Source organism: Triticum urartu, chromosome 4A, assembly GCF_056163025.1.
Source record: "Triticum urartu cultivar PI428250 chromosome 4A, HENAU_Tu73, whole genome shotgun sequence".
NCBI lineage: Eukaryota > Viridiplantae > Streptophyta > Magnoliopsida > Poales > Poaceae > Triticum > Triticum urartu.
Genome location: NC_141876.1, coordinates 348,632,541 through 348,651,367, shown reverse-complemented (window position 1 = coordinate 348,651,367; position 18,827 = coordinate 348,632,541). Strand labels below are relative to the sequence as shown.

Sequence of the window (18,827 nt, the reverse complement as noted above, 5' to 3'; positions counted from 1 at the left end):
AACTGACTGGTGGGACCCAGCTGTCATAGAGACAGTGTAAGTTAGTAATTTAATTAAGTTAACAGATTAAGTGGGGGGCCACATGTCATTGACTTAGATATTTTTAAATGGGCTTTTAAATGAAATGGGTCCACATGTTATTTTCAGTTATTCAACTAAATAGTTTTATTAGGTTCTAATTAGGTGGTTAAGGGAATGGTTAAACCGGGCGGGCCCACACGTAAGTGGGTCAACCCAGTGTTAGAACGTGCATGCGCGTGAGTTTAGAGGACGGCGGCGCGCGCGGAGCCGGCGGCTCCGGCAACCAAAAGGGCCAGCCTGGGCGTCAAATGGACAAGCGCGATGCGCTGCGTCGAGTTGTGCCTTCGTCTAGAGCTAGGAGCGGCCAAAACAGCGCCAGGGGCGGCGGAAGGCGGCGACCACGGCGGAGCTAGCATCAACCGGCACTGGAGGGAACGGAGAATAGAGGGGAGAGGCCAGGCGGAGCCGGATGCTCACATCGTTGCAGAGGGCTCGGGGAGGCCGGATGGACCCTGCCGATGAGGTCCGGCGGCCGGACTGGCCGGCAGGTGCGACGCAGAGCAGAGGCTTGCGAAGGTGCGGTGCGGGGACGACGGTGAAGCTGCGGGGCGGAGGCGTGGTGGATGCGACCGAGACGGCGAGGCGTCGGCACAGCAGTGGTGGTGGAGGCGGGCGCCGGTCGACGAGGGGTCTCCGACGAGGGGGTCGAATCCGCAACGGGGCCTCCGGGATCCGTCCCTCTCCGGCGAGGAGGCGGCTTGGCGCAGCACGGGCGCGGAGGACCAAGCAGGTGCGGCAATGGCAAGAGCTTTTGCGTGGCGGTGGCGCGAGGACGACGATAGGCGGCGAATCCCCGAGCGCGGGCGCGGCAGCGATTGTGGGGCTCCGGCACGGCAGGGGATGGGGATGGGGCAGGGCCTCTCTGCCCTGGCGCTGGAGGTGTTGGGTGACGCTGGGAGTGCGAGGAAGGGAGATGGGGATCGTGGGGGCAACCGAGGGTATTGGGCTAGGGTTGCGGGGTGGGGATTATGCAGGGGCGCGGCTGGGCCAGCCTAGTGGCATGGCGCCCTGCTGGGCTGAGGCCCAATTGAGGGCGGGGGGTTGGTTTCTCCTTTTTTTTCTTTTTTTTCTTTTTACATTTATTAGTTTTCTAATTTATTTTTAATTAATTAAAAAAATAAAACAATTTCTACATTAGTATAACTAATTATACTACTGCCACAGATAATTTGGCACTAAATAAATTAGTTGTTTACTCTATAGTTTATAAAAGGTATTTAATAAATTGTTATAGCCATTGTTTTATTTATTTTAGAGCATTTAAACACTTTATAAAAATGTGGTGTCTCCACTATTATTACTTATAAATTATTTGACACAACCTGAACATTTTAATTTGAAAACTTTTATCGTTTGACTTTAATTTAAAGTTGAATTTAGATTGGTTCTAAACTAACGCGAGGTTAGCAACAGTAATCAGGATGACTTGGCATCAATATCAAAGGGTTACTATAGCTTAATTATCTGGGCGGCACACTACACGATACCGGTGAAGGGAGATAACATCCGGAAATGTTTTCCTGACGTTTGGCGGACAGACAAACTGAAAGAGGGCGATTGCAGGTTCACTATGCTAGAGACGTGTGGCAGACGAATGGACTACATATTCAGATTCGTCTACCTTTTCTAAGCAACTTTCATGTACAAATCTATTTTCATCCGATATAGAGTTTAATTTCTATGATTTTTCAAAATTTTACTAATATTCTAGATTTTTTTAAATTACTTTTAATTCAAGTTGACCAAGTCAAATTGACTTGTCAAAAGGAGAGCTGTGACCCGTATGTCATGGACTATTTACCTAAAAAAATAATTGAACCTAACTTATTTAATGTGGGTCTACATGTCATCTACTAGTACTAGACTAACTTAGCATCTACTAGCTAAACCTAGTACTAACAAGGGCCGGCCACACACATACCACACACCACACACACAGCACGTAACTCACTATGCTAGGGGTTAATTCTGGTCTCTGTTAAAAGAAGATAGCATTTTGTGATTGTTGTAGGATTTAATCTATGGTGTGTTAAGCCTCTCGTTTTCTTACACGGGTTATTATTGTCAGTTGGTCCGTTGTGTATTTCATTTAAGCTATGAGGTACTTTCTTCGTTCAGAAATACTTGTCCTAAAAATGGTTTTATCTAGACTTGTTTTAGTTTTAGATACAGTCATTTCTAAAATGGTAATTATCCATCATCTTTCCACTGGCCTACAATCATCTTTCTAAAATGGTAAGTATTTCCGAACGGAGGGAGTAGCTGTTTGTGTGAGAGACAGCTGGATGTGCGAAGCTCAATACAATGCCAGGACAAAAAAAATCATACAACGCATGTGCTATTCCGTTTGCTACTTAACATTTGGTAAGTATATATGGGAACACACATGGGATATGGGAACATACATGGGCAATACGTTAGCATTAGCTAGTCCCAAAATGGTAATTATCCATCATCTTTCCACTGGCCTGCTCTTAGCTAGTCCCGAAATTTAAATCAAAACAATTAAAGTTTGGGCTAATCTTGTTGGCACCACACTGTATGATGTGTTGCACATGTACAACAGCATCGATCTCACAGGAGTCTGGCGTGGTATTGATGTCAAGAAACCGACATCGTATGACTCAATTTTGTTCATCCGGAGGATACTTGAATACATCATAGTTATTGCCTACTCAAACATTTGCATTTTTGTCTCTGAATGTCCCTTTTCAAGTCCACACATCCAAGTATCCCTCCAGTAACCGAGTAAATTATAAACTCGGATAACTGTCTAAAACATGGCTACATTCTATATAGTGATTAAGGCGGGGACAGAGACAGGGGCAATGAAACATACCTTTCGCTTAATGTAAGAGAAACAAACTATAGTAACTACGAAAATGGCTAATTATAACGCCATGCCCATAGTAGAACAAATTAGTAGCTTGTATATTTGCACATACCACTCGCATCTAGCAACGCATCTTAAATACATGTAAAAGAATGGTTGGTTGCAAAAACATTCAGAAAGTTAAAAGGAAAATGAAGCAGCAACCTTTCTTAATGGTAGCATCATCTCGTCATTAGCAATAGAAATAAGGACCTACCAATTCTTTGTCCTTAGGGATGCAGAGCGGCACCTGGTCCGTCCTGCTCCATAGGCAAAACAGGTCAGGTTAGTTATAGCAGTTTTTTAGTGATGTAGTTCAGTTTGAATTAACACCGTGCTTTTGGAGGCTTATGCGGAATGATGCCCTACACCCCTATCTGTACTTAACCAAGGAGCTAAAAAGATTGTTGGAGAGCAGTTGGAGACTAATTGTTATGCTCAATAAGGAGAGCTAAAACAGTTATGTGTAGGAACCATTCATTGTGCTTAACCTGAAAAATAGAAGAAATTACTGGTAGCCTGAAATCACTGAATCCCCAACAATACATGGCTGAAATAGGAACACTAAGTTAGCAATGACGACAGGTTAATCTTTAGAAACAAAAGTAAGAGTTCATGCCATTACAGAAAAGTAGTCACAGAACAAAAAGATAAGAAAACCAAAAGATATTAGCAGCCCATAATCCAAAGTGTAAATAGACTTAGCATTGACGATGGCGACAATGACACTATAATTCAGCGTCCATAAATATTTCCATGTGTCGTGAACTACTTCTCTCAACTGAACATAGTACTATTTGCCCATGGATTTTCAGGAGTACAGCAAAATCCTACTGAAAGAAAACAATTGATCGTGGACAGCCTTAGATTAAGTGGGTGACATATAGAAACAATTTAAAGCACAAAACAGAAAATAGAGCAAGATAAGAAAGAAAAATACCTATTTAATGACACAGTGGGGCCTACAATAATCTCATAGCCTCCTAACTGAAAATGATCAGAAATAGAATGGATCCTAAATATCCCTGCTGCACCAACTGCTAGCGAATAAATATGAATCAGAAGGGAGCACTTAACCGGACGCCCTACTTGTTTGTGCATAAACAGTATAAAGCTTTGTCGTCACCCATATTCTTTGTGCATCATTATGAAGTATTGGAAGTAAATGAAAAAATATTACATTATCAAAGTATAGATTTAATGAGAAATTGAGAATAGTCAAAGCTCTTAAGTTGTATCACTTTAATCAAACATTTACTTCACCTTAAAGTAGTAAAGTCACTATCAGAAACAATGTAAAGCGTCCTCTCCACACAAAATTAATCAAGTGTGTGCTCTTATATATGCATTACTGAAATTCTAAAAGTATGAAGAATTTCAGTTTTCAGAAGCATTTGAGCATAACCCAAACAAGTTTTCCTCCTCCCAACAGAAGCACTTGAGTATAAGCCAAATAAGCCCCCCCCCCCCTCCCCCACCAATAGCTTTTTCTGTACAAAAAAACTGTCGAAGCATGTATGCTCACCTTCAGCTGCTTATACCATAGAAATACACCTAGTATGCTTTGTCCTACAACTCTACCAATTCAGTTAGACTACCCAATAGTTCAATCTAAGTTATGCTTCTACATCGTATTTACTTCAAAATTTCCATGGCAGTATATACGTACAAAGGGAAATGCAGAATGAAAATTTCAGACCAAAACATGAAGGAAAAAAATCATGATTGAAGTAAAGCTTCAGCTGCCCTTTGTGCCACCCGTGAAGCTTCTGTTTTCAAGTGCAGCTTACCATCATTGTTAGCACTTATCATGGATAAACACTTTGTGCAAGTAAAAAACTTCGGTGTTATTTACGAATATCAAAGAAAAATATAGGCTACATACTTCAAAACATATTTCTTACATGAATGCCCCGGGCATAAAAAAGAGTTCAGAATGTCCGATTTCCCATCTCTAGCAAACATGGTTCAGCCTTTGTGGAGGTCGGTAAAGCTGAAGACCATTTGCCTCGCAGCTTGTCATATCTAGATCCCTGATATTCACATCTTCAGAAACATGCTTGTCATCGTCTTGCAAATAGGAGATGCTCGTAACCATTGGAAACAGTAACTTGCATGTGCCCTTGCTAAGGCTCCAAGATTCAAGGTTGCCTACATCATGTATGTGAAAAATAATTTTAAACCACAAAGTTGAAGAAATAATGCATTCGAACATCCTGATAAAATCAATCTGCACATCCATGTGAATTTCAACTAATTGGTAAGATTTACAAATCTGCAGTTAGCGAAGGAAGCAAATCTGGATTGGACAATCTTCTCTTTGATATGCATCCGCTCCATCTCATAAGATTGGAACTCTGCTACTTGCCCCTTTTGGACCAGAGACAAAAAAAATACTCCTAAGCAAAACAGAGTTGCAATGAAGAACAGCAATACGAAAAAGGAAAAGACAGTGGTACCTTTAGATGATCTCCTAGTCAGGATCTGCAAAATAATAATTATCGGACCATCAAGGACAGAGAAACCTTGGAACCTGACGGAAGGAGCAGGCGAATGGGAGACAGAGACGCCACCGTAACACGGACACGGGTCGGTGTTCTAGGTTAATAAAGCGTCATATAACATCATTGTCCTTCCACCTCGACTCAAACACATATGAGAACCGGGCTAGAAGATTGAACCTCGTTCGCCTGCACAGGTTCTCCTCCCCTCGTCCCCGAAGCGAGCTGATGTTCCACAGAGAGAGAGAGAGGGAGAGAGCTTGCAGGACTTATGCGAAGATGGTAGAAGCGATCAGAGAGAGGGAGGGCAAGCTGGGAGCAGTCTGCAGCCGGTGGCGACGCCGGTGAGCCTCGAGAGTGGGTCGGGGAACATGCGCGGTTAAGCAAGGTGTTGGATTGGGGGAGGCGATGGATGCGTCGATAGCTTCCCTACCCTTGGAACCACCTCCCCTCTCTAGGCGCAAAAAAAAAAAAAGGAACCGCCTCCTCTTCTCCCCTGGCGAGCAGGCGAAGCGAGCCACGGAAGGCCCCCACAATTGACACGGGGAACACAAGTTTGAAACCGGCACGCCTTCCCCTGCATCCTCCCAATGACGAGCGGGGTCCACCGCACTATCAAAGCCTGGAGCGCCCACATCTTCCTATTTCTCGGAAGCTTAGAGTTTGCAGTGATTTGGTCCAATGGGATAAAATAGAGTTTGTCAAGTATACTTTTTACTCATATTTTTCTTAGACTAGTTAACAGTTGTTTAACCGCAGTTTAGGGGTTGTCAAGGGGTTAGTCAGTATAACATTCGCAAAACTAGCGGTAGCTACAGTAATTAGTAGCAGTACATGCAGAGGAGAGCCGTGGCGCGCGTGGTTGGTCGTGGAGGGCGTAGGCAGGGCAGCCGCGGCAGCAAGCAAAACCATTTGCGGGCGAGCGCGAGCGGAGCACAGCACGGCAGCAGCCGTGGACGGCGGCGTCGGTGATGGTGCGGCTGCGGGCGCGGCCATTGCGGCAGGGCACCGCAGCGGGCGGTGGCGAGCCCACGGCGCAACAGAGGACGGCGAGCAACTGCGGGCTGCAGTAGGTGCAGGGCGGCGCGGCAGCAGCGGCCGGCACGGGCGCGTGCGTGCGGCAGCGGGCGGTCGGCAGGCAGCAGCGGGGCAGGGGGCGGCGCGGCCACAGAGCGATGACGGAGCAGGGGCGGCGTCGAGCTACGGCTACGGCGTACGTCGAGGAGCGGAAGGGAAAGGGGATGGACGGGGTGCTCACCTAGGAGCACACGGCGGCTCGATGGGAGGTTTAGGAGCAGCAGGCGGTCGGAGTGGAGGAAGCCCACCGGCGGAGGAGTAGAGGAGGCAGACGGCGCGGTGGCGTTCCGAGGTGGTCGAAGGGGTCGGGGCGGTGCTGCGGGGCCGTCCCGGCCCGAACTCGTGTACAAGGAGGAGGAAGGCGTCCGTGATAGAGCTGTCGGACAGCTCAGAACAGAGAGGGGAGGCCGGTGGCTGCGTCCATGGCGATGGCGAGCCCTCGGGGCGGCGTCAGGGCGATGTGGCACCAGCTGTAATGCCCGGATAATTAAGCTACAGTAATCCCAAGTTAATAATGCCATGTCATCACATTATTGTTGCCAATTCTCGGTTGATCCAAATCGCAATCCAAATTCAGATTTAAAAATAAAAGTCCGAAATTCAAACTTCTCAAACATGCAAAACAAAAATGTTCGTAGCGTTGCAAATAATCCCAAAACAATTATAAAAAGAATACTAACACTATTTGAAAATCCAAATTGACCCTAGTAACCAAAATATTGGTCCATCTGTTGGAAATATGTCCTAGAGGCAATAATAAAATGGTTATTATTATATTTCCTTGTTCATGATAATTGTCTATTGTTCATGCTATAATTGTGTTATCCGGAAATCGTAATACATGTGTGAATACATAGACCACAACACGTCCCTAGTGAGCCTCTAGTTGACTAGCTCGTTGATCAAAAGATAGTCATGGTTTCCTGACTATGGACATTGGATGTCATTGATAACGGGATCACATCATTAGGAGAATGATGTGATGGACAAGACCCAATCCTAAGCATAGCTTAAAGATCGTGTAGTTCGTTTGCTAGAACTTTCCAAATGTCAAGTATCATTTTCTTAGACCATGAGATTGTGCAACTCCCGAATACCGTAGGAGTGCTTTGGGTGTGCCAAACGTCACAACGTAACTGGGTGACTATAAAGGTGCACTACGGGTATCTCCGAAAGTGTCTGTTGGGTTGGCACGAATCGAGACTGGGATTTGTCACTCCATATGACGGAGAGGTATCTCTGGGCCCACTCGGTAATGCATCATCATAATGAGCTCAATGTGACCAAGTGGTTGATCACGGGATCATGCATTACGGTACGAGTAAAGTGACTTGCCGGCAACGAGATTGAACGAGGTATTGGGATACCGACGATCGAGTCTCGGGCAAGTAACGTACCGATTGACAAAGGGAATTGTATACGGGATTGATTGAATCCTCGACATCGTGGTTCATCCGATGAAATCATCGAGAAGCATGTGGGAGACAACATGGGTATCCAGATCCCGCTGTTGGTTATTGACCAGAGAGTCGTCTCGGTCATCTCTGCGTGTCTCCCGAACCCGTAGGGTCTACACACTTAAGGTTCGGTGACGCTAGGGTTGTTGAGATATTAGTATACGGTAACCCAAAAGTTGTTCGGAGTCCCGGATGAGATCCCGGACGTCACGAGGAGTTCCGGAATGGTCCGGAGGTGAAGAATTATATATAGTAAGTCCAGTTTCGGCCATCGGGAAAATTTCGGGGGTCACTGGTATTGTATGGGGACCACCGGAAGGGTTCCGGGGGTCATCGGTATTGTACCGGGACCACCGGAAGGGTCCCGGGGATCCACCGGGTGGGGCCACCTATCACGGAGGGCCCCATGGACTGAAGTGGGAGGGGAACCAGCCCCTGATGGGCTGGTGCACCCCACTTGGGCCTCCCCCTGCGCCTAGGGTTGGAAACCCTAGGGGTGGGGGGCGCCCCACTTGGCTTGGGGGAAAGCCATCCCCTTGGCCGCCGCCCCCCCCCCCTTGGATATTGGATCTCCTAGGGCCGGCGCCACCCCCCTAGGGACCCTATATATAGTGGGGGGGGAGGGAGGGCAGCTGCACCCTAGCCCCTGGCGCCACCCTCTCCCTCCCGTGACACCTCTCCCTCTCGCTAAACTTGGCGAAACCCTGCCGAGATCGCCGTTGCTTCCACCACCACGCTGTCGTGCTGCTGGATCTCCATCAACCTCTCCTTCCCCCTTGCTGGGTCAAATTGGAGGAGACGTCTTCCCAACCGTACGTGTGTTGAACGCGGAGGTGCCATCCGTTCGGCGCTAGGTCATCGGTAATTTGGATCACGACGAGTACGACTCCATCAACCCCGTTCTCTTGAACGCTTCCGTTCACGATCTACAAGGGTATGTAGATGCACTCCCCTCTCCCTTGTTGCTAGATGACTCCATAGATTGATCTTGGTGATGCGTAGAAAATTTTAAAATTCTGCTACGTTCCCCAACAGTGGTATCAGAGCTAGGTCTATGCGTAGTTTCTATGCACGAGTAGAACACAAAGCAGTTGTGGGCGTTGATATTGTCAATTTACTTGCCGTTACTAGTCTTATCTTGATTCGGCGGCATCGTGGGATGAAGCGGCCCGGACCGACCTTACACGTACGCTTACGTGAGACTGGTTCCACCGACTGACATGCACTAGTTGCATAAGGTGGCTAGCGGGTGTATGTCTCTCCCACTTTAGTTGGATCAGATTCGATGAAAATGGCCCTTATGAAGGGTAAATAGAAATTGGCATATCACGTTGTGATTTTGGCGTAGGTAAGAAACGTTCTTGCTAGAAACCTATAGCAGCCACGTAAAAACTTGCAACAACAATTAGAGGACGTCTAACTTGTTTTTGCAGCATGTGTCGTGTGACGTGATATGGCCAAAAGGATGTGATGAATGATATATGTGATGTATGAGATTGATCATGTTCTTGTAATAGGAATCACGACTTACATGTCAATGAGTATGACAACCGGCAGGAGCCATAGGAGTTGTCTTTATTTATTTATGACCTGCGTGTCAACATAAACGTCATGTAATTACTTGTAACATCCTAAATTTTTAATTTGGAATGTTATACATTAGATCATCATTGCATATCATATTTTATTTTGCATTTTGGTTGATCCTAGAAATTCTACGCAACTCAATAACCCACGGAGAGAGTTGGGGATTTCGTTATTTTCATATTTGAGTTTTCTCAAATTTTGAGAATAGGATCATTTGATTTTAATTATTTTATCATCAATTATTTCTATTACAAAAATATGAGAGAGGGAATAAAATGACTTTCCCAAAATAAAGAAATATTGAGGATTTAATAATAAAATCAAATAAGATTTTATTTCGGAGTTTTTCTGTGTTTTATTTGAATTTAGGAAAAATGTGCGTTTTTCAAAATTGCATTTAGTCCCCAAATAAATGTTCACCTTGTGAGGCTTGATTTTAGAAGCCCGTGAAAATTTATTTCGGAATTTTTGGAGTCCGTTTAGTATTTCTTTTTATTCTTCTTCTGTGCGTAATAAAAAAACGAACCGACCTACGGGCTGTGTCCGAGTAGGACTCCGGCCCGGCTAGCCTTTATAAGCCGGGGAAGGCCCAGCCCCAGCCGAAACCCTAAGCCGCCCCAGCCCCAGCGCCCGCCGCCGCCAGCGCCAGCGCCGCCGCTGCCCCGCCGCCGCCGCGCCGCTGGACGCCGCCGCCGCCGCACGCCGCCCGAGGTTTGCCGCCTCGTTTTCCATGCTGTTTTTTTTCGAAAAACCGTCGGTTTTTCGTCGGTGTTTTTTAGATTCGGTTTTTTTAATAGATCGGTTTTTCCGGTTTATTTAAATAGCGAGCGTTCGTCCGTTCGTTCGTTCTAGCGAACGTTCGTCGTTTTTTCCTTTTCTCGGATTAAATCCGCGATTTTTCTGATCACGATTCCTGATCCGATTTTCGTTTTAGTATAACTTTTCGCTCGTTTATCGGAATCAGGCGATTCAGGCGATTCAAGCGCGTGGAGTTTCGTCTCGAAACCCTCTATCCGTTTAACTAACTTAAACAAGATTTTGCTACTGTAAAAATTGCCCTAGATCCAGATTAGTAGAACGAAGTTGTTTTCTTTCGCCGTTTGACTTTCGTTGCTTCGTTCGATTTGATTCTTTTTGCAAACCGGAGTTCTTAAGTTGAACCTTCTGGTTAGATCTCTTATTTGAGTTTTACTCGTGCATTAGATGAGTACTTATTGTATGCTTATTTGTTTGTCTGTGATAGAATACCCGGAGTGCGCCGCCTGTTACTTCGAATCGTTAGGTTTCGCGGATCATCAGCAAGGCAAGTAACACTTTGATCATACCTTTTCTACTACCTAGTTTTATTGCATTAGATCAATCCTCATACATTGCATGATTAGGATCTAATTAAATTGTGGGATGGGAAGTAGATGAGGTAGTACCTATTACCTGTTTATTATCAAACCTTTGGGAGTTACTTCTACGTTTGGTTATTATGCCATGCTATGCTAGTAGACGTGGATTGGGTGAGTGATATCCATGACAGATGTGAGTTTTGTTAATTAATGGTTTATCTAAGGTGGCAACTTAAACACACATCTGGGTGGATTGAGGCACCTGGGTATTCCAGGACTTGCCTGTTTTCTTTTGGACCGCCACCCAGGCTCAAAGGGATCATGAGACTATTCATACTAGAAACTTCCGTGTGCAGCCACAAGCTATTATGGGCTCTAGCATAGTTGACTAAGTCGTGCGAACTCTTACAGTGGTAAACTTCCGAGAAATTTCGAATAACACTAGGTTACCTCAACGGGTATATGCACATCCCCAATAATAAGAATATCATATTTCTTCTTGACAGTTGGAAGAGGAAATTCAAAACCTCCAAATATAATTGATGGAATTTTTCTGATAGAATTGATACTATGAACTTGAGGTTGTTTCCTCGGAAAGTGTACCGTATGCTCATTATCATTAACATGAAAAGTGACATTGCCTTTGTTGCAATCAATAACAGCCCCTGCAGTATTAAGAAAAGGTCTTCCAAGAATAATAGACATACTATCATCCTCGGAAATATCAAGTATAACAAAGTCCGTTAAAATAGTAATGTTTGCAACCACAACAGGCACATCCTCGCAAATACCGACAGGTATAGCAGTTGATTTATCAGCCATTTGCAAAGATATTTCAGTAGGTGTCAGCTTATTCAAGTCAAGTCTACGATATAAAGAGAGAGGCATAACACTAACACCGGCTCCAAGATCACATAAATCAGTTTTAATATAATTTCTTTTAATGGAGCAAGGTATAGTAGGTACTCTGGGGTCTCCAAGTTTCTTTGGTATTCCACCCTTAAAAGTATAATTAGCAAGCATGGTGGAAATCTCAGCTTCCGGTATCTTTCTTTTATTAGTAATGATATCCTTCATATATTCAGCATAAGGATTTTTTTTGAGCACATTAGTTAATCGCATACGCCAAAAGATAGGCCTAATCATTTTAGCAAAGCGCTCAAAATCCTCACCATCCTTTTTCTTGGATGGTCTGGGAGGAAAAGGCATGGGTTTCTGAACCCATGATTCTCTTTCTTTACCGTGCTTCCTAGCAACGAAGTCTCTCTTATCATAACGTTGATTTTTTGATTGTGGGTTATCAAGATCAACAGCAGGTTCAATTTCTACATCATTATCATTACTAGGTTGAGCATCATCATGAACATCATTATTAATATTTTCATTAGGTTCATGTTCATTACCAGATTGTGTTTCAGCATCAGACATAGAGATATCATTTATATTATCAGGTGGTTCAGCAATAGGTTCACTAGAAGTTTGCACAGTTCTATCATTTTTCTTTTTATTCTTTTTAGAAGAACTAGGAACATCAATATTATTTCTCTGAGAATCTTGCTCGATTCTCTTAGGGTGGCCTTCAGAATACAAAGGTTCCTGAGTCATTCTACCAGTTCTAGTAGCCACTCTAACAGCATAATCATTTTTCTTACTATTCATTTCATCAAGCACTTCTTTTTGAGCCTTAAGTACTTGTTCTACTTGAGTGGTAACCATAGAAGCATGTTTGCTAACAAGTTTAAGTTCACCTTTAATATCAGCCATATAATCACCCAAGCGTCTAATCATATGAGCATTTTCTTTTAATTGTCTACCAAAATAAGCATTCAAGTCGTCTTGCTTAAACATAAAGTTATCAAACTCATCCAAGCACTGACTAGCAATTTTAGTAGGAGGGACTTCAGCTTTATCATATCTATAGAGAGAATTTACCTTTACTACCTGTGTCGGGATATCGGGGTCAGGAGGTTCTTCAATAAATAAAGAATTGAGATCATATGTTTCTTCAACAAGTGGTATATTAAGACCATGTATTTCTTCAATAGGAGGTAAATTCTTAACGTCTTCAGCTTTAATACCTTTCTCTTTCATAGATTTCTTTGCCTCTTGCATATCTTCGGGACTGAGGAATAGAACACCTCTCTTCTTCGGAGTCGGTTTAGGAATAGGCTCAGTAATTGGAGTAGGAGTTGGCTGAGGAGCTGGCTCAGGAGGTGCCCAATTATTTTCATTTGTCAACATATTATTCAATAGAATTTCAGCTTCATCCGGTGTTCTTTCCCTGAAAAGAGAACCAGCACAACTATCCAGGTAATCTCTGGAAGCATCGGTTAGTCCATTATAAAAGATATCAAGTATTTCAGGTTTCTTAAGAGGATGATCAGGCAAAGCATTAAGTAACTTGAGAAGCCTCCCCCAAGCTTGTGGGAGACTCTCTTCTTTAATTTGCACGAAGTTGTACATTTCCCTCAAAGCAGCTTGTTTCTTATGAGCAGGGAAATATTTAGTAGAGAAGTAATAAATCATATCCTGGGGACTACGCCCACAACCAGGATCAAGAGAATTAAACCATATCTTAGCATCACCCTTTAATGAGAACGGAAATATTTTGAGTATATAGAAGTAACGCGATCTCTCATCATTAGTGAACAGGGCAGCTATATCATTTAACTTAGTAAGATGTGCCACAACAGTTTCAGATTCATAGCCATAAAACGGATCAGATTCAACCAAAGTAATTATATCAGGATCAACCGAGAATTCATAATCCTTATCAGGAACACATATAGGTGAAGTAGCAAAAGCAGGGTCGGGTTCATTTTATCTCTAAGTGATTCTTTGTTCCATTTAATTAATAACCTCTTAAGCTCATATCTATCCTTGCAAGCTAAAATAGCGGCAGAAGATTCCATATCAAAAAGATAGCCCTCAGGAATAACAGGCATATTTTCATCATCACTATCATCATCGTATTCAGATTCAATAATTTCTTTTTCTCTAGCCCTAGCAATTTGTTCATCAAGAAATTCACCAAGGGGCACAGTAGTATTAGGCATAGAAGCAGTTTTATCATAAGTATCATGCATAGCAGAAGTGGCATCATCAATAACATGCGACATATCAGAACGAATAGTAGAAGCAGGTGTAGGTGCCGCTAACTTACTCATAACAGAAGGTGAATCAAGTGCAGAGCTAGATGGCAGTTCCTTACCTCCCCTCGTAGTTGAGGGATAGATCTTGGTTTTTGGATCTCTCAAGTTCTTCATAATGATAAGCAGATATAAATCCCAAGTGACTCAAAGAATAGAGCTATGCTCCCTGGCAACGGCGCCAGAAATTAGTCTTGATAACCCACAAGTATAGGGGATCACAACAACTTTCGAGGGTAGAGTATTCAACCCAAATTTATTGATTCGACACAAGGGAAGCCAAAGAATATTCTCAAGTATTAGCAGTTGAGTTATCAACTCAACCAAACCTGGAAACTTAGTATCTGCAGCAAAGTGTTTAGTAGCAAAGTAATATGATAGTGGTGGTAGCGGTAACAAAAGTAAAGACAGCAAAAGTAATGTTTTTGGTATTTTGTAGTGATTGTAACAGTAGCAGCGGAAAAGTAAATAAGCGAGAACCAGTATATGGCAAACTCGTAGGCACCGGATCAGTGATGGATAATTATGCCGGATGCGGTTCATCATGTAATAATCATAACATTGGGTGAAACAGAACTAGCTCCAATTCATCAATGTAATGTAGGCATGTATTCCGTATATAGTCATACGTGCTTATGGAAAAGAACTTGCATGCCATCTTTTGTCCTACCCTCCCGTGGCAGCGGGGTCCTATTGGAAACTTAGGGATATTAAGGCCTCCTTTTAATAGAGAACCGGAACAAAGCATTAGCACATAGTGAATACATGAACTCCTCAAACTATGGTCATCACCGGGAGTGGTCCCGATTATTGTCACTTCAGGGTTGCCGGATCATAACACATAGTAGGTGACTATAGACTTGCAAGATAGGATCAACAACTCACATATATTCATGAAAACATAATAGGTTCAGATCTGAAACCATGGAACTCGGGCCCTAGTGACAAGCATTAAGCATAGCAAAGTCATAGCAACACCAATCTCAGAACATAATGGATACTAGGGATCAAACCCTAACAAAACTAACTCGATTACATGATAAATCTCATCCAACCCATCACCGTCCAGCAAGCCTACGATGGAATTACTCACGCACGGCGGTGAGCATCATGAAATTGGTGATGGAGGATGGTTGATGATGATGACGGCGAATCCCCCTCTCCGTAGCCCCGAACGGACTCCAGATCAGCCCTCCCGAGAGGTTTTAGGGCTTGGCAGCGGTTTCGTATCGTAAAACGCGATGATTTCTTCTCTTTGGTTTTTCTCTCTCCGAAAGTAAATATATAGAGTTGGAGTTGGCGTCGGAGGGCATCTAGGGGGCCCACGAGGTAGGGGGCGCGCCCTAGGGGGGCGCCCCCACCCTCGTGAGAAGGGTGTGGGCCCCCTGGTCTTCATCTTTGGCGAGGATTTATTATTATTTTTTCTAAGATGTTCCGTGGAGTTTCAGGTCATTCCGAGAATATTTGTTTTCTACACATAAAACAACACCATGGCAATTCTACTGAAAACAACGTCAGTCCGGGTTAGTTCCATTCAAATCATACAAATTAGAGTCCAAAACAAGGGCAAAAGTGTTTGGAAAAGTAGATACGATGGAGACGTATCACGGGCCCACGTCGCCATCTGGGTGGTATTAGGATCTTTTACTCCTCGATCCTTACTCTGGGACTCTGAACTCTCTTCTATTCGGGTTAAATGATTTTGCTAACTCTAACTCTAGGTTCTCGTTAATACTTTCTCCCGAAGAGCCCCTGCATTCCAGATGATGGCCTGCTTCACCAGAAGATTCTGAAGATACTCTCCGTTATTCTTTCGAGACCTTGTGCCCACCACTTTTGCTATTCCCGAACACCGATAAATCCTTATGGATAACTGCTTACACCTGTCGTTCATACCTTTGTTCCTAGTTGCCCATGTTATTACTTGATACCCTGAAAATTTCTTCGATAATTTGAGAATCCTTTGTGCCCACTGCTTTGCAGCTCTTTGCCGCAGACATACCCTTACGGATAATTTCTCGCACTTATCGAGTATCCGCTCATCCCCAGTTGATTCATGTATTTCAAAAAAGTATTCGAAATACCATTTGATCCCCGAAAATCCTCAACAGCCTATTGCTCTTGAAATTCTTACTTGCTTGCATTATGATTAACCTCATAAGTCCGGTAATCTTATTGGCATCCTTAGTCATTATCAGTTTGAGTCTGTTGAATCATTATGTTGCGAATGCTCGCATTCCTTAATTAGATCCTTCGTTTCGGCCTTCCGGCTCACACGTCATTTTAAACATGAGCTGGATCTCGACCAATCAAATTGCCATCAATTGTACCTCTAAGGCTATTCAACTTATCCATCCCTAATCAGAGCATTGCTTCTGATCCCTTGTCTTGGAAATCATAATTCCTTTGCATCTGAGCTTTGAGTTAGTCAGTTGTTTCTATAATCTGATCTCCTTGCATTCATTCTTCCTCTGGTTGAGTACCGATGCTTACATCAGATCCCTTGAGGACTATCAGATCCTTTGTTAGATTTTATCCGACAACGTCCTTCATATTCAATCACTTTGGAAGTTCTTCCTCTGATATACAATGCCATTGGTAAATCCTATTCTCTGTTTGGCCAACCATGCTTTGCTTTTGAGTTGGTGATATTACTCTTGAAGATTGTGGTATATGTTTCTATGATGCCCCGATGGGTTGAGCTATGCCTTTTCTAATCTGTGTAAACCCGGAAGCTTCTATGAGCCATACTCTTATGGTATTTTGCTAAATAAAATTTCTACACTACAGCTTCATCAAAAGCGAGAAGTAAAATGAAAGGTTATGCATGGAAGAAGTGGGAGTCGACCTTGAGCCTTTGCGTTCGTGCCCATGGACCCGATGTGAAACTTATCATCGAAGCTTCTTGTAAATGATATTAATCCCCTTGTTATAAGTTCGTCCTGTATCTATGTTTGGTCCTTTGTAATCATGGTTCTGACCATATTTTCTCATTAATACCATTTATCGGACAAGTTAAGTACTTGTCTTGTGCAGATCATTGCACCTGTCCAACCTTTACTTTGATCTACCATCGAGTATTACACTAGGATATCTTGATAATGTCATGGAACTGCATAACTTCTTATGGGTTCTTCATCAACTGTTATTTCTCACTGATTTCAATTTTTCTGGGTTCTGGGTTGTCATCAACCGAGAACACCGATATGTGAACCGATTCCTCATTCCGGTTTGATAACCCTAATTAATTTTCATTGCTTATGAGTTTAATAATCCTTCCCGTCATTCCTAGCCTTATCGGCTATACCATTATTGGGCTAATTTTTAACTGTGCTACCTAGTCCTTATCCCCGGAGCACCACTTTTGACGATGAGCTAAGCTTATGTAGATTTTCCTCGTCATATCATTTCGTCTTGAACAACAAGCTTGATTTCGAGTTTGTGTCATACTCGTGGTTCCAATAATTTTTCGCTTCATCATTCCGTTGACTTGATGTCATCGCCGATCAGTTACATCTTCTTGAAACCTCTCGACAACTGTGTTGTGATCATCATCAACATTCTGAGGTCTTCCAAGATATCGATCGAATTCATGGTGAGAAGTACCATCCTTGCCCCTCGATGAGTTGCGTTATCACCGACAACATTATTGCTTTCCCTCCAACACAAACTTGTTCGTGTTTTGTGTTATACTTGGAGATCCGTGCTATCCATCAATTATTCTTCTTTACCTTGGAGTATTACCATCTTTGATGTCAAGAACGTCGCAAGAATTTCACCACCTCTTGAGAATTCTTGATACAAGTAATACTTATCACCATCACCATTCCTTCTTAGTCCTCGTGTTGTTCCTAACCGGAATACCGACAAATGAACTATGATGTGTGAATTCAGAACTTCCAGCAACCCTATTGCTTTGAACCAATGTTTAATTGTGTATGTTTTCCTCGAGCATACATCATTATACCATTTTGATTTGACAAATGTTATCTCCTTGTTCACATAATTGGGGAGATCCATCTTTTGAAAATCTCGATGGATTGTCACCGAGTCCATCAGCCATCTCCTCACCCTCTCCCTGTTTTAATGATGACCTCTTGTTTTGGAACTCGTTTCCATAGTTCATTTCCCTAAGAACCTTACAATGTCATCTCGACAATTTGTGTTGCACCTTTCTCCTCAGGCATCCTGAATCTGGGTTATCCTAACACCAATCAGATCTGAATCTTGGTCAGATATGATGATTGGAACATATTCCCAAGAGTTATAACATCGGTCTTTATGTGACCCGGTAAGTTGATGTCGTGCCTAGCACACCCGTCCGGAGGACTGTTGTTATAGTTTCCTGTTTAGCAAGGTTAACCATTCATCCGTGAAGGCTTATTCTATAAGTTGTTCCTGATGAATCCTTTGTGTATCCAAGTCCGACCTTTGCTTAAAGACCAATGATATCTCGAAGCATGTCCGTGGTACTCCAATTTTCATCAAAGAACATTTGAAGCCCAATGCTAAATGTTTCCTGCTCAATTATCCAAACACCGCTGTATGGGTAAAGCCATGAAATTTCTCTCCCCTACCTAAAGAGTTTTCTACATTATATCCTGTCATGGATACCATGCTCTTCTTGTCCTTGGGAAGGATATACCCCTGAAATATGTGTTTAAACACTTTTACCTTTCCATTGTGATGTTTAACCTGATGATCACATTTTCCTTTCCATTGTTTGGTTTAACCTTTCTTGTGATCTATATGATCTAAGCAGTAAT

General features: G+C 43.2%; 1 long non-coding RNA gene across 2 annotated transcripts; it reads right to left on the bottom strand.

The window, feature by feature from the left end:
• Positions 1-396: 396 nt before the first annotated feature.
• Positions 397-5,978, bottom strand: LOC147975821 (uncharacterized). 2 transcript variants are annotated; one of them, XR_015601084.1, is made up of 2 exons: positions 5,413-5,978; positions 397-5,323 (listed from the first exon to the last, which is right to left on the bottom strand). It is a non-coding gene; the product is annotated as an uncharacterized LOC147975821 (long non-coding RNA). The 2 variants fall into 2 exon arrangements; XR_015601085.1 differs by having other exon boundaries at positions 397-5,104.
• Between the last annotated feature and the right edge of the window lie 12,849 nt (positions 5,979-18,827).